General features: G+C 43.3%; 1 long non-coding RNA gene across 1 annotated transcript in view; it reads right to left on the bottom strand.

Moving 5' to 3' along the window:
• LOC136753199 (uncharacterized) overlaps nucleotides 1-13,385 on the bottom strand; it is a 35,577-nt gene that overhangs the window by 21,152 nt on the left and 1,040 nt on the right. The window lies entirely within an intron of this gene.

The following is a 13,385-nucleotide window of genomic DNA, read 5'->3' as shown; positions in this document are numbered from 1 at the left end:
CTGTCAGATGAGCCATTGGCCTCTGGCATCTGGATTAGAAGAAGTGGGAGGGTTAAAATCACTTTTACGTTTTAAACCTTTGATACGTTTATATTTGAAGGCTGCATTGCTTTCAATTTAAATTCCCTTTACTATTACTCCAGCAGTGTGTACTGGTTAAAGCATCATCAAAATAATCATCTACCTTTGTCCGACCACTGCTGGATGAAGGCCTCCACAAATTCTCTAACTAATGTCTTCTGCTCTCCTCATCCAACTAGCTCAGATGACTTGGCTTCATCTTGCCCTCTGACAGGAAGTGGTCTTCTTGGTTTATTCTTTTCATGTATTGTATTTCTATCCCAGTATTCACTTGTTCCAACAAAGTTCCAGTCCAGCACATTCCCTTTCATAGTCTTGTCACTCAATGATGAAAATAAACTCACGTGCTATTGTTTGAACTCTTCTTTCCTATTTACGCCTCTGCTGGCTATTTCCAACAGGCATCTCTCCATAGACCATGGTGTTTCTATATACAGTGCTTTCATATATACGAAAGCATTCACCCCCCTTGGCATTTTTCCTATTTTGTTGCCTTAAAACCTGGAATTAAAATGGATTTTTTGGGGGTTTGTATCATTTGATTTACACAACATGCCTACCACTTTGAAGATGCAAAATATTTTTTATTCTGAAACAAACTAGAAATAAGACAAAAAAACTGAAAAGTTGAATGGGTTCTGTTGGTGTACAGCAATCTTTAAGTCATACCACAGATTCTCAATAGGACTGAGGTCTGGGCTTTGACTAGGCCATTCCAAGACATTTAAATGTTTCCCCTTAAACCACTCAAGTGTTACTTTAGCAGTGTGCTTAGGGTCATTGTCCTGCTGGAAGGTAAACCTCAGTCCCAGTCTCAAATCTCTGGAAGACTAAAACAGGTTTCCCTCAAGAATTTCCCTGTATTTAGCACCATCCATCATTCCTTCAATTCTGACCAGTTTCCCAGTCCCTGCCGATGAAAAACATCCCCACAGCATGATGCTGCCACCACCATGCTTCACTGAGGGGATGGTGTTCTCGGGGTGATGATGTAAAACAAGTTATTGTTTTAATTTCACTTCACCAATTTGGACTATTTTGTGTATGTCCATTACATGAAATCCAAATAAAAAGCAATTTAAATTACAGGTTGTAATGCAACAAAATAGGTAAAATGCCAAGGGGGTGAATACTTTCACAAGACACTGTGTGTATTTTTTAAATCTTAAAACAAATTCAGGTTTTCTCATCCTGATGTCAATCCAGGCAGCACACATTGGTCCAAGACTTTCCTTTTAAGGCATGAAGGCAGTGTCTTTACAGAATCAACCCAATCTTCCAAAGAACTCTGTCCAATTTTGGCTCTTCTGTTGATTTGTGGACACCAGGCTTCCAGTTAACTGTATGAACTTCCCCAAACACAAATCAGGTGTAACATTCAAATAAACTGTACAAACAAAATTAAAGAAATATGTGAGCAGAATAGTGCTCTTTCTAAGTATAAACCTTTGTGTGCTCAGGGTACTAGTCCCTACATTATAGCTGTAGAATTTATTTCCTTTTCTGTATTTACTCAGAATACATTCCAGTTGTGTGCATTTTCATTAGAGTGCTGAGTGTTGGGGTTTCACTCTAGACTGTGATGTCTGTAAGTACTTTTCAAATTTCTCATACATTATGGATTTACGAGGCTGTAGTGTCCAAATGAAGTTTTAATGCAAGAGCTGTGCTGTTTAAGCTGCAAACCCCATTGTCTCCTCTCCAGCCACAGCACACTAAACTGTCAACATCCCTGTGCACTGTTCCCATCTGCATTTGAATAAAAAGCCTTCTATGTTTTGGTGCAAGATGGGGGGATAGAGAGAGAGAGAGAGAGAGAGAGAGAGAGAGAGAGAGAGAGAGAGAGAGAGAATCACAAAAGGAGGTAAGGAGATTAGTGTTGTGATGTATTGAAAAGATGTATTGCTATCCGGCCAGGATGCTGGCCAACTATAAGATAAACAGCACCTCTTAAGTCTGTGAAGGATTCCTTTTTTCTGGCTCGGAGGAGTTTTGAACAATTGCCTTGGATTCCGGTTTAAGTTGTTGCATTCCACTGGACGTCTAGAGTTTGGGACAGCGCCCCTGTCCGAGAAAGGGCTCTTGAGAGATCAGGCATCTGCCAGCGTCCTTATCACCCTTTCACACCCTCTGCTCGGTGGTTTGTTGACAGAAATAACACTGCACTGAGAGATGAGGTCCCCAAGCCTCAGAAGCATTTCGATCTCTGGGTTTCAGTGAACATGTGTCAAAGTGTGTGTGGGTTACTGTATGTGCGCGCATTGGAGTGAATGTGTGTGTTCATTTGCTGTAATGCTCTTTTTCTGTATCAAAGTGCAACCACTGAATTCTCACTCACCGCTGATTTCAGGAAAGTTGCGGAGGGGCTGGGCAGCTGGTGCTAACTGAGAGGTTTCTCAGAAGGGAGTTTTTTTTTCTCCCTTTTCTACAGGTTTTATAATCTCCATCTGTCTAGCCAGCAAGATTTAAAACTATACTTTGTTACAGAAAGGAAAAAAAACAACCTTTCAGTTGAGGCTTGACATCAGGCGTTTCGCCTTCACACTGACGTAGTACTCCACTGCCTTGCCAAGACAAGAGCACAGTCCCAAAGAAAACACAACCACCTCCACATTATTTCCTCTGACAGGCATACAGTTAGCTATCATTTAGTGAAAATATTTTCCTTCTGATATTCACAAAGCATTCAGATAGGGAGGGCACAGCTCTGCTACTCATTAAAGCACAGAAAACATGCAAATATACAAATGTATGTGTTCTGAAAGTTTTTAGGTTATAATATTCCTCTGCACTACTGTTGGTGTGAGTAACATGGACACTTTTACTGCACTTTAGACATTAGTCTGGTTCCTCAGTGATTTCTCCTGTAGTTAACAGTAGGCATCTCTCAGTAGTTCTGCAGAAAAAAGGCCTCCCGCATAAAACAGCTTGTGAAGGTGGCAATCGTTCTTTCTCCACACTCCTGCATCTCTGACAGAGTGAATCTTCTCTCCTTCAATAGGGGGTGCTATTGTACTGCTGATTTCCCAGTACAATAGCTGATTGCCTGAGATTCAATTGTAGAATATATGTTTGCGTAATCACAAATGCTTGGTGCACTTTTTTGCATTAAATTAGAAGCAACAAATAAAAGCTGAAACCATGACATGTGAAGAACTCCTTCCCCTCTTGCCTGGCTGAATCACTCTACTCCATTTCTTCTCACATTAAGTACAGATAAACAAACATAAACTCCTGCAGCTGTTTAAAGAAAAAATATTTACCTCTGTCAGTGTCTTTCTAACCTCCTCCTTGAGAACACTATGTAAAAAATCAAATCACTGTCTTGAACGGCAGCACAGGGAGGCTGCAAGAACTGGACCCTGTGCCACGCAGGGCGGAGCAGCCTCAAACCACGCCTCAGGAGACACTGATACAATGTTGGAGGGACTCCTTCAGTACATCTGCCTTTAAATAACAAATGCGCTGAATTTGTAATTGCCACAATTAAAATGTTAATACATATAGCAGCTGTGTATGGCGGTGCCAAAATGCAAAACTGTGTACAGAACTTTCCCAATACGTGCAATCTGTCATACATTCTGTACAGAGCCTGTGATAACTTTTCATTTGAATCAGCATAGAGCAATGAAAGGTACTTTTCATCGTTATAACAATTATGCACAACTGACAATGCTGAGCCAAAAAAAAAAAAAAAAAAAAAAGTAGCATTGCGAAAGAATGTATTCTAGAACTCGGACTATGACAGCTGAAGTCTCCAGCATTATTTTTCCAGATCTGGCTGTACACAAATTCCATTCAGTTTGTGATTTTCAGCTTTTACAGTTTCGTTGTTGCATGCATACACTTATTTCAATAGATCCTCTGACTGGGGAGGATAGAAAAGCAGGCTGCTGTGTTTTAATGCTAATCAAGACCCAGGTTCAGTAATGCAAGCCATGAAAGAGATTTCATCACCATGCAGGAAACAGAGCTGGTGTCAGGCAACACTGTCAGATCAGCTTAACTGCAGACACGGGTACAGCCCCCTCCTCTGTCACCCCCTCTGCCACCTTCAGTCCTGTGGCAGATGCTAGGTACAGATCACCTCTGCCAGGACTTGATTAGAGCACGCGATGATAATGACCTGCCACAGTGCTAATTGGTGTAATTGAGCTGGGTGGCTGCAGTGGCAGTGATGAACGGCTGCAGGTGGCTCTGTCGCCCTGTCGGTGCCAGGCAGGGCTGGGGCATTGGCAACCCGGAGCGAATCAGTCACTGTGGATGAACGATCGCTCTGAAACCCAAAACAGGAGGCAAACCACCTGCCAGGAGTCACCTTCCAGTCCCTCGTCTCCCGAATTTGGCCCACACTGTAACTCTCTGCCTTCCAGTTAAGCACCAGCTCTTTCCCAGTCTCGGTCCTTTAGCTCTCTCCTCTGACCTACGCTGCCCTCCCTCACTCTCATTCTCACCGACTCCTTCTCTTCCAGTCCCAAATCTGACTAGGTCAAGCCTAACTACGAGACCACACTGCCTCCCTCTCTTTCTGGGTTTTCTTTCTCTAACCCCTGGCTCAGACTACTTCCCTCTCTCTCACTCTCATAGCTCTTATCCCCTGCCCATACTGCCTCTCTCTGGCCCTCAGTAGTCACATGCCTCTCTCCCAGTGATGGCTGCCTCTGTTTGGGAGTGAAGGTAATTCTTCCCTCTGGCTACAGGCCAGTGCATGCCCTGTTAACCCCTGCCGTGCCCAAGATTGCCTTTAAATAATTAAGCTCACTTCACGGTGTGGCAAAAACCCTCTTCAATTATGTATCTGCCGTTCCTTAGAGGTGAAAGTCCTGCTAAATAATTCATCAGAGCTTTATAATAAAAACCCTGGTAAGGACACCTGTTCTTCAGAGTGATTCTGTCTTAACACTAAGAATAATAGGCTGTAGAACACCACTTGGCATTCTTCCTACACGCACGCTACTTACTGTTGCTGTCTGCTGTGGCTGTAAGTGTTATCAATGCTAAAGGCAGTGGCTGCAAAAGTTAAGTGGAAATAGAAAAGTAATGCCCAGGTTGTAGTAAACTGTTATGGTCCACATTCTCAGTTCCCAATTAGGCTGCTATGGGGAAAGTACCAGTGATTGGATTGTCACCATTCTTGAAAGTCATCATGTGACTGAGTGCAGATTAAACTGCACAAATTAGCCCACAAACTCAGTGCTTGATGGTAGATTTTTGTTTTGCCAAAGGCTCCTTTGTTCTATGTAATGGAGACCTGCCATGAAATACTGGGTTTGTGATCCATGATTGGCAGTTGGGAAAAAGACTTGACTCAATCAGTCTTGGTTAGTAAGGTAAGCAGAAATCTACTTGCTGGCTTCTTAAGCTAAACACTGACGCAAAAAAAATAACCCTGGAAACTGAACAGACTCTGCCAGAATTCGTTCTTTTTACTTGACAAATTCGATAAAAGCTTCCAGAAGGATTCTGAGCAAAAATAAATGGCTTTCACAGTTTCATCATTTTCTTTAATACGGGAGTAAAACATTCATCCTGGGTCTCGGATCACTGCCAAAAACACAGGGCACCTGGCTCAGTAGCTGCACTCACGGCACGCAAGGAGAGGGGAGAGGGGACGAGAGAAAAGACGAGATCGAGAGGGAGAACTTGGGGGAGTGGGTCTGAGTGGCGGTAGAGAAATGGAGGGGAAAAGCAAGACCAGGATGAGGGCAGAAGAAAGAGTTTAGAATCCTGAGGGGTTCCGTTTCTAGATTTGGATATTCCTGATCACAACAGACAGTTGAATGCAATGTGTGACTTATTCATACAGTGCGAGGGCTGCTCTGGTTTGGAGCGAAAAGCCTCTAATTAATGGAGCAGCCCAGCAGCAGAGGGAGGGAGGGAGGTGCTGCACGCACAGAGTCCTCGGCAGCACGGCTCGGTGCCTGTGCTCTCCCTAAGCCTGCAGCAGCACCGGAGACGCGTAGGCAGACACTTCGCCTCGCTGTTGATCGAGATGCCACAAGCCAAGCACGCAGGAATACCATTTGTGGGGATGTGTGAGGTGTCTGTGTGTTTGTTGTATAATCATAGCCACGATTCAGGCTAAAAATGGTAAGTTTCAATATGATCTGCGTTTCATAGAGCACCCATGACACCAAACCACGTCAGCCTATACCTCCCTCTTACTATTACTTCCACAAATTGTACTACTTCTATTACTACTACTACTACTGCACATTATATATGTATAAAGTACCCTTGTCTGTGAGGCTCCTTGTTTCCCAACTTGTTTATAATGTACTGGGGTAGGAAATAAGCACCTCAAAAGGAAATACTGAAACTTGTTGATTTCTGTTCTTGACACATCATCAAAAAGTCTCTGATTAAAGTCAGCCTCTCCCTTTATGTCTGGGTTTCTCTATGCTCCCCGAGCCTACAGCACAACTGAAAGTGTGAAGGGAGAGTGAGCGACTGCGGACCTGCACTCTGATTCACTTAGCCCCAGGCCCAGGCTTGCGTCGATCCTGTGTTTAACAAGGTGAGCGTCCAGGAAATTGGGCTGTGACTCCTCAGGCCCATTTGTCATGAGACAGACCACTCAAAAGATCTAAAGACGTGTTCAGACTGTCAGGACCACTATGAGCATTTCACGTAAGCAAATGAGGTCATGTGATCAGCAATACGTCTCCATCGCATCACTGCTTAGGTACGTCAAAAGCCATGCATAATGGAGGTTGAACGAACCCAACTGGAGCTGTCCATCAGAGATACTGAGATTTATCCATTTTGTGTGAATGCCTGTCTGATGGTTGGGGTCATTGGACAATTTCTGCCAATAAAGTGTAATGTAGAGCAGCGTCTCTGTCCAAAACACCGCCTCACTGCAGCTGCTCCGCTGAGGTCACACTGTAGCTGACCCTCTGAACCGCGCTGGGGTCAGGTGTGGTGTGGATACATGTCTGTGAATACCTCAGTGGGCTTGTATGCAGAGGTTGTTAGTGGTCAGCTCAGGATCATTTGTTCCAGCAGGATTACTCGGTAGTTTTCACAAGGCTCGATTGTTTAGAGCTCCCCTGTGAGTAGCTCCACTGTGCTCCATCATGGCTGTTACTCACTAGTAAACCGCCTTTCCAGTCAGCATCGCTCAGAGGTTAGGGAAGGGGCAGGCAGCTTTGGTTCTTTCCTTTATTTGCCAGTTTGTATTCTGACTGATCCTTAATCTTTTTATTCTAAGGGATATTCAGCAGCAGGCTTAAGTGAGTCATTAAAGCCACTGCATAGGGTGAACCTATCCTGGTCCAAACACTGCAAGTCTGGCAAACAGCACCACTGGATGGCCAGAGCATGTAACTGCAGATTTGTCACATGGATACTCATGGATACTCACACTGACACCATTTCATGAGTACAGCCATCATACGACCCGAGGAGGTGTGGGATGCAATGGCACGTGGAGGGCATTGGCATCAGTTACCAGCGCACAGCAGGGAAGCTCTAGCCCCCAGGCTGGGCTTGTTAGACCCCCGGCCCTTGTCAGTAATCGACCAGCATAGCGGACAGGGAGGCTGGCAGTTTTTACAAGCCACTCTGACTACCCGTGCTTGTTCTCATTCATATTTAATAATGCACCACATGCAATATTAATACATCTCAGGGGCTTATAGGGGAGGTGCCACCTTTCTGCCTCATGGTGAGAGAGCTGGACTGTGCAGTGATTCGTGGAAAGATGCTCAACAACAACTGCACTGGGAGAGTCTGAGGACATGATACTCTGCAAGCTGGAAAAAATTCAGATCATAAAAAGATCCCCTGTGACATAATGAAGTTTAGCTGTTAAATATATGTGACTAATAATAATAATAATAATAATAATAATAATAATAATAATAATAATATTTTCTACTGGCTTAAAATTATATTAACATAATACAAGCAAACATAGACCGAACTTATGTGGCGTTGAGAAACACCCCTGTCTGTCTATAAGAGTGTAAGAGGAACAAATGAGAGTGAAGGCTGGCGGAGCGGGGCAACAGTTCTGACTGTGCTGCACAACTGGAGAGGAAGGAACTGTTTCAGGAGCTCTAGTCCAGCAGTGGGCTGCTGTGAACAGAGAGATCCAGATATCAAAAACAACCGGAAAATGCCTTTCAGACAGCTTTGAAGAAGAAGAAAAAAGCTTTTTTTAGTTTTCACATTCATTTTTGTTTTGTTTTTGCTACCTCAGCTGTTTCCCCAGAGGCCTTTAGCAGGGCTGTTCCATAGTCACTCACTGCGGTCTTAAATACGTTTGGACCCGCAGTTCCTGTGTTGCCCAATGGGGTGTGCACTTGCCTGCTGTTAGTGCTGTGACAGTTTAGACCTCGCACAAGCGCGTCTCCACTCAGCTGCTGTGTCTCAGCTGGTGGGTAGAGAGGAGGAATTGTTCAAGTCTCTCAGATGATCAGGGGACTGCTATTAAACTGAATGGCTGAATAGTGAAAAAGACAAACTTTTATGGAGGATACCTGGGGAGATGTAGAGTTTAACTGAACTGTGTTTGATCTCCAAAACTGAGGGGAGGCAGGGGCTTTGAAACAGACTGAATAATGATGAAGGTATACCTCACAGATGAAACCATGAAGGAACCTCATCAAAGCTGTTTTTTTCCAGTGAGAAGAAAAGGAAAAAACAGAATCAATTGAATTTCTTTAATAGCAGAAGTCACTTATCTCCTAGTCCTCCCCCTAGAATCGCCCTCTAAGAATATTACTGTTTTCTCATTTCTGGCGTTTCTGATATTTCAAGGGGAAAATTCCTTGACAGCAGGTAATTACTTGAAATGTTATCCGATGCCAGTTACGGGAGCAGCACTGTGGTGACTGTGAGGTGAGAGTATGGTGCAAGTATCTCTTTGCAGACCTCTCATTGTCTCTAAATAGGTACATGCAGAGTAATGCTGTTGACTACCATTTTGAACATTGGACAGTTTGGGTATCATAACAGAAACATTGCATGACAGTCCGAAATCAAATAACACAATCTAAGAAAAAATATAAAAAATCTACCTCACAAATGGGAAAGGTGCTTTATCAGTTGTGAAACTTCATCCTACCCTGTGGTCACAGTCTGTCAGGCCACCCTCTCCTAGACAGGAAGGCACAGACTGTCACTGTGGCATTATCTGCCTGATAACGAAAAAACGGAAGCCTTCTAGGCAACAGAAGTGTTTATTCAACCACATACTGTCAAATAGTAAATCTAATGGGAGACAGAAGCACCTGCAGCAGGGGGTAAACGCTGCACGAATACTACTAGAACTACTAGAACTGATTATGATATAATGAAGTCATAATAATAACACCCTGCAATGGATCGGTATAACTCGTGTTATGAGAACGCTGTAGTAACAGGCCTGGTGTTTGGCTAGTGCGGTGCCGTGATGTGCCATGGGACTCAGTAGGCGCTACAGTAACAGTGTGTGACAGGTGCCTTCCTCTCACTGCAGCTCTCAGATTAAACTCTAACAGTGCTCTCCATCACAGACTGTCAGCTCCCCACAGCGCGGTGCCCTGGTCTGCCCTGGAGAGCAATGGGGCTGCGAGTGGAGGAGCAGACAGGCCAGATGACAGGGATCTCCCCAGGCAACAAAACAATGGTGTGCCACTTCCATATTCGATTTTCAAACCGGCATTTTATACATTCAGCATGATATTTGAGGTTGTTGAGGGTGTTAGACTGTAGGAAATGGTTTCCCTGGGGTGTTTGAAAAGGTAAACAAAATGTTTCAGCTTCCTCCATCTGGAGCCTTCGTTCTCCATTTTCCAATTTCAGATCATAATTTCTATAAAATACGACCTTTAAATATCCAAATAGTTAGATAGAGATGTAACAATTAAGTTGACATTATTCTGTAAGTACTTAAAGTGCATATAGAAAGTCTACACCCCCTTGAACTATTTTCACATTTTGCTGTGCATCAGTTTCATGCATTTAAATGAGGATTTTTCCAGTTATCTAGACACCATACTCCACACTGTTAATGGGGAAAAACATTTTTACTGTGGGGAAAAATGAATACAAAAATACAAAACTGAAAGATCATTATTGATCCCTCTGAGCTAATACTTGGTGGAAGCACCTTTGGCAGCAATTACTGCAGTGAGTCTGTTGGGATTGGTCTCTAGCAACTTTGCACAACTAGATTTAATACTATTTGGCCATTCTTCTTTACAAAACTGTTCAAGCTCTGTTAAGCTCCTTGGGGAGCGCTGATGGATGTTTCGATTGGATTTAGGTCAGGGCCATGACTGGGCCATTTGCCTTTTTGTTCCCTAGCTACTCTAGTGTAGTTTTGGCTGTGTGCTTTGGGCTGTTGTCATGCTGAAATGTGAACTGTCACAGTTTCAAATTTCTTGCAGATGGAAGCAGGTTTCCTCAAGGACATTTCTATACTTTGCTCCATTATTTTCCTCCTTCTATCCTGACAAGTGCCCCAGTTTCATGCTGATGTGAAACATCCCCTTAACATGATGCCACTACCACCACGCTTCACAGTAGGGATGGTTATTTCTGGGTGTTGCTCTGTGTTGGTTTTGCTCCAAACAAAGCTTTGCATTTTAGTTTCGTCAGACCACAAAACTGAGTGTCACATGGCTACTGAATCTCCCGATTTTCTTTTCATACTTCAAATGGGATTCAAGTTGGACTTTCTTGAGAACCATACAGGCTAGATTTGTGGATTTCTTGGGATGTTGTCATCACATGCACACTTTGACCAGTCTTGGCCATAAAAACCTGTAGCTCTTGCAAAGTTGTCATTGGCTTCTTGATACCCTCTCTGATTAGTCTCCTCCTTTCTTGGTCATCCAGCTTGGAAGGACGGCCTGATCTATTATCTTGGTGGTGCCATACACGTTCCACTTCTTAAGAATCGTCTTGACCGTGATCCAAGGGATATTCAAGGCCTTTGATATTATTCATACCCATCCCCTGATCTGTGCCTTTCAACAACTATTGATCTGAGTTCTTTTGAAAGCTCCTTGATGCTAATAGTTGAGTCTTTGCTTTGAAATGTGCTGCCTAGCAGAGAAAACCTACAGAAACAGCTGAATTGACCCTGAAATCATGCAAACCACTACATGTGGTGGAGGCCACTTAACTTGGTGTGTGATTTTGAAGGTGATTGCTTACACCTGAGTTAATTTAGGATTGTTATTACAAGTAGGTTGAAAACTTTTTCAGTTTTTATTTTTAATACATTTTCTACAACTTTCTAGCATATTCTTTCACTTGGAAATGGTTTGGTAGGATGTGTAGATCAATAAATAAATATACAATTTTAATGCGTATTTAATAATTCCAGGCTATAAGGCCACAAATTGTGAAGGGGTGTAGACTTTCTATGGGCTATAAGCTTTGTAGTTATAAGAACACTGGTCCCATCAACCCAGGACTGATAGAGTGTCAGGTTTCCAGTTTATTAATATAATGGCCATCTGTGAGCATTTTGGATAGGGATTGAATTAATTCAGGGAGGAATTTGTATTAAATCTCTATGTAGGAAAATATAAAGGAGCCAAAATTGGATATATGTATACTATTATTAGACATTTAGATTAATCCTCCCAATGATTCTTGGTTGTTCCCAAACAGTGTCTTGGCGATTAAACTCTAATTTCCGGAGATTCAAGAAACCCAACTTCCAAAACATCCTAAAATCCTGGGGAATTCCCTGCATGTAATGTATATGTATATGTATAAGAACAATTACTATAAACGCACTATTCGGGAATTTCCATGTCTGCCTCCCAATGTTTGCACCCTATTCTGTTGGTACAGTGAGCAAAACAAAACAAAAAACAAACTCTGTACTAATAATTACAGCCTGGAACTCCCAAAGTGAACTGATCTGCACACCTTAATGCCTGTGCTACTATGATCATCAGTACAGCAATACTTGAGAAAAGCAAAACATGGTAGCGTGACCCTACATACTGCACAAGGCTGAGCTCATGGACATTTCAGTGTTTAGTGTGTGTTGCCCAATGTTGCATCTCGGTTGGACTATGTCTGTGTCAGGGCTAGGTATTTGCATGTGGTTAAATCTCTGTAAATATCTCCCTGTTATACAGTGAGGGAAAAAGTATTTGATCCCCTGCTGATTTTGTATGTTTGCCCACTGATAAAGAAATGATCAGTCTATAATTTTAATGGTAGGTGTATTTTAACAGTGAGAGACAGAATAACAACAAACAAATCCAGAAAAACGCATTTCAAAAAAGTTATAAATTGATTTGCATGTTAATGAGGGAAATAAGTATTTGACCCCTTCGACTTAGTACTTGGTGGCAAAACCCTTGTTGGCAATCACAGAGGTCAGACATTTCTTGTAGTTGGCCACCAGGGTTGCACACATCTCAGGAGGGATTTTGTCCCACTCCTCTTTGCAGATCCTCTCCAAGTCATTAAGGTTTCGAGGCTGACGTTTGGCAATTTGAACCATCAGCTCCCTCCACAGATTTTCTATGGGATTAAGGTCTGGCTAGGCCACTCCAGGACCTTAATGTGCTTCTTCTTGAGCCACTCCTTTGTTGCCTTGGCTGTGTGTTTTGGGTCATTGTCATGCTGGATTACCCATCCACGACCCATTTTCAATGCCCTAGCTGAGGGAAAGAGGTTCTCACCCAAGATTTGATGGTACATGGCCCCATCCATCGTCTCTTTGATGCGGTGCAGTTGTCCTGTCCCCTTAGCAGAAAAACACCCCCAAAGCATAATGTTTCCACCTCCATGTTTGACGGTGGGGATGGTGTTCTTGGGGTCATTCCTCCTCCTCCAAACACGGCGAGTTGAGTTGATGCTAAAGAGCTCGATTTTGGTCTCATCTGACCACAACACTTTAACTCAGTTCTCCTCTGAATCATTCAGATGTTCATTGGCAAACTTCAGACAGGCCTGTACATGTGCTTTCTTGAGCAGGGGGACCTTGCAGGCGCTGCAGGATTTCAGTCCTTCACGGCGTAGTGTGTTACCAATTGTTTTCTTGGTGACTATGGTCCCAGCTGCCTTGAGATCATTAACAAGATCCTCCCGTGTAGTTCTGGGCTGATTCCTCACCGTTCTCATGATCATTGAAACTCCACAAGGTGAGATCTTGCATGGAGCCCCAGACCGAGGGAGACTGACAGTTATTTTGTGTTTCTTCCATTTGCGAATAATCGCACCAACTGTTGTCACCTTCTCACCAAGCTGCTTGGCGATGGTCTTGTAGCCCATTCCAGCCTTGTGTAGGTCTACAATCTTGTCCCTGACATCCTTGGACAGCTCTTTAGTCTTGGCCATGG

This window comes from Amia ocellicauda, chromosome 7 (genome assembly GCF_036373705.1).
Source record: "Amia ocellicauda isolate fAmiCal2 chromosome 7, fAmiCal2.hap1, whole genome shotgun sequence".
Taxonomy (NCBI): Eukaryota; Metazoa; Chordata; class Actinopteri; order Amiiformes; family Amiidae; genus Amia; species Amia ocellicauda.
Note: the sequence above shows the minus strand (reverse complement) of the source record. Positions and strands in the feature narration are given on the sequence as shown.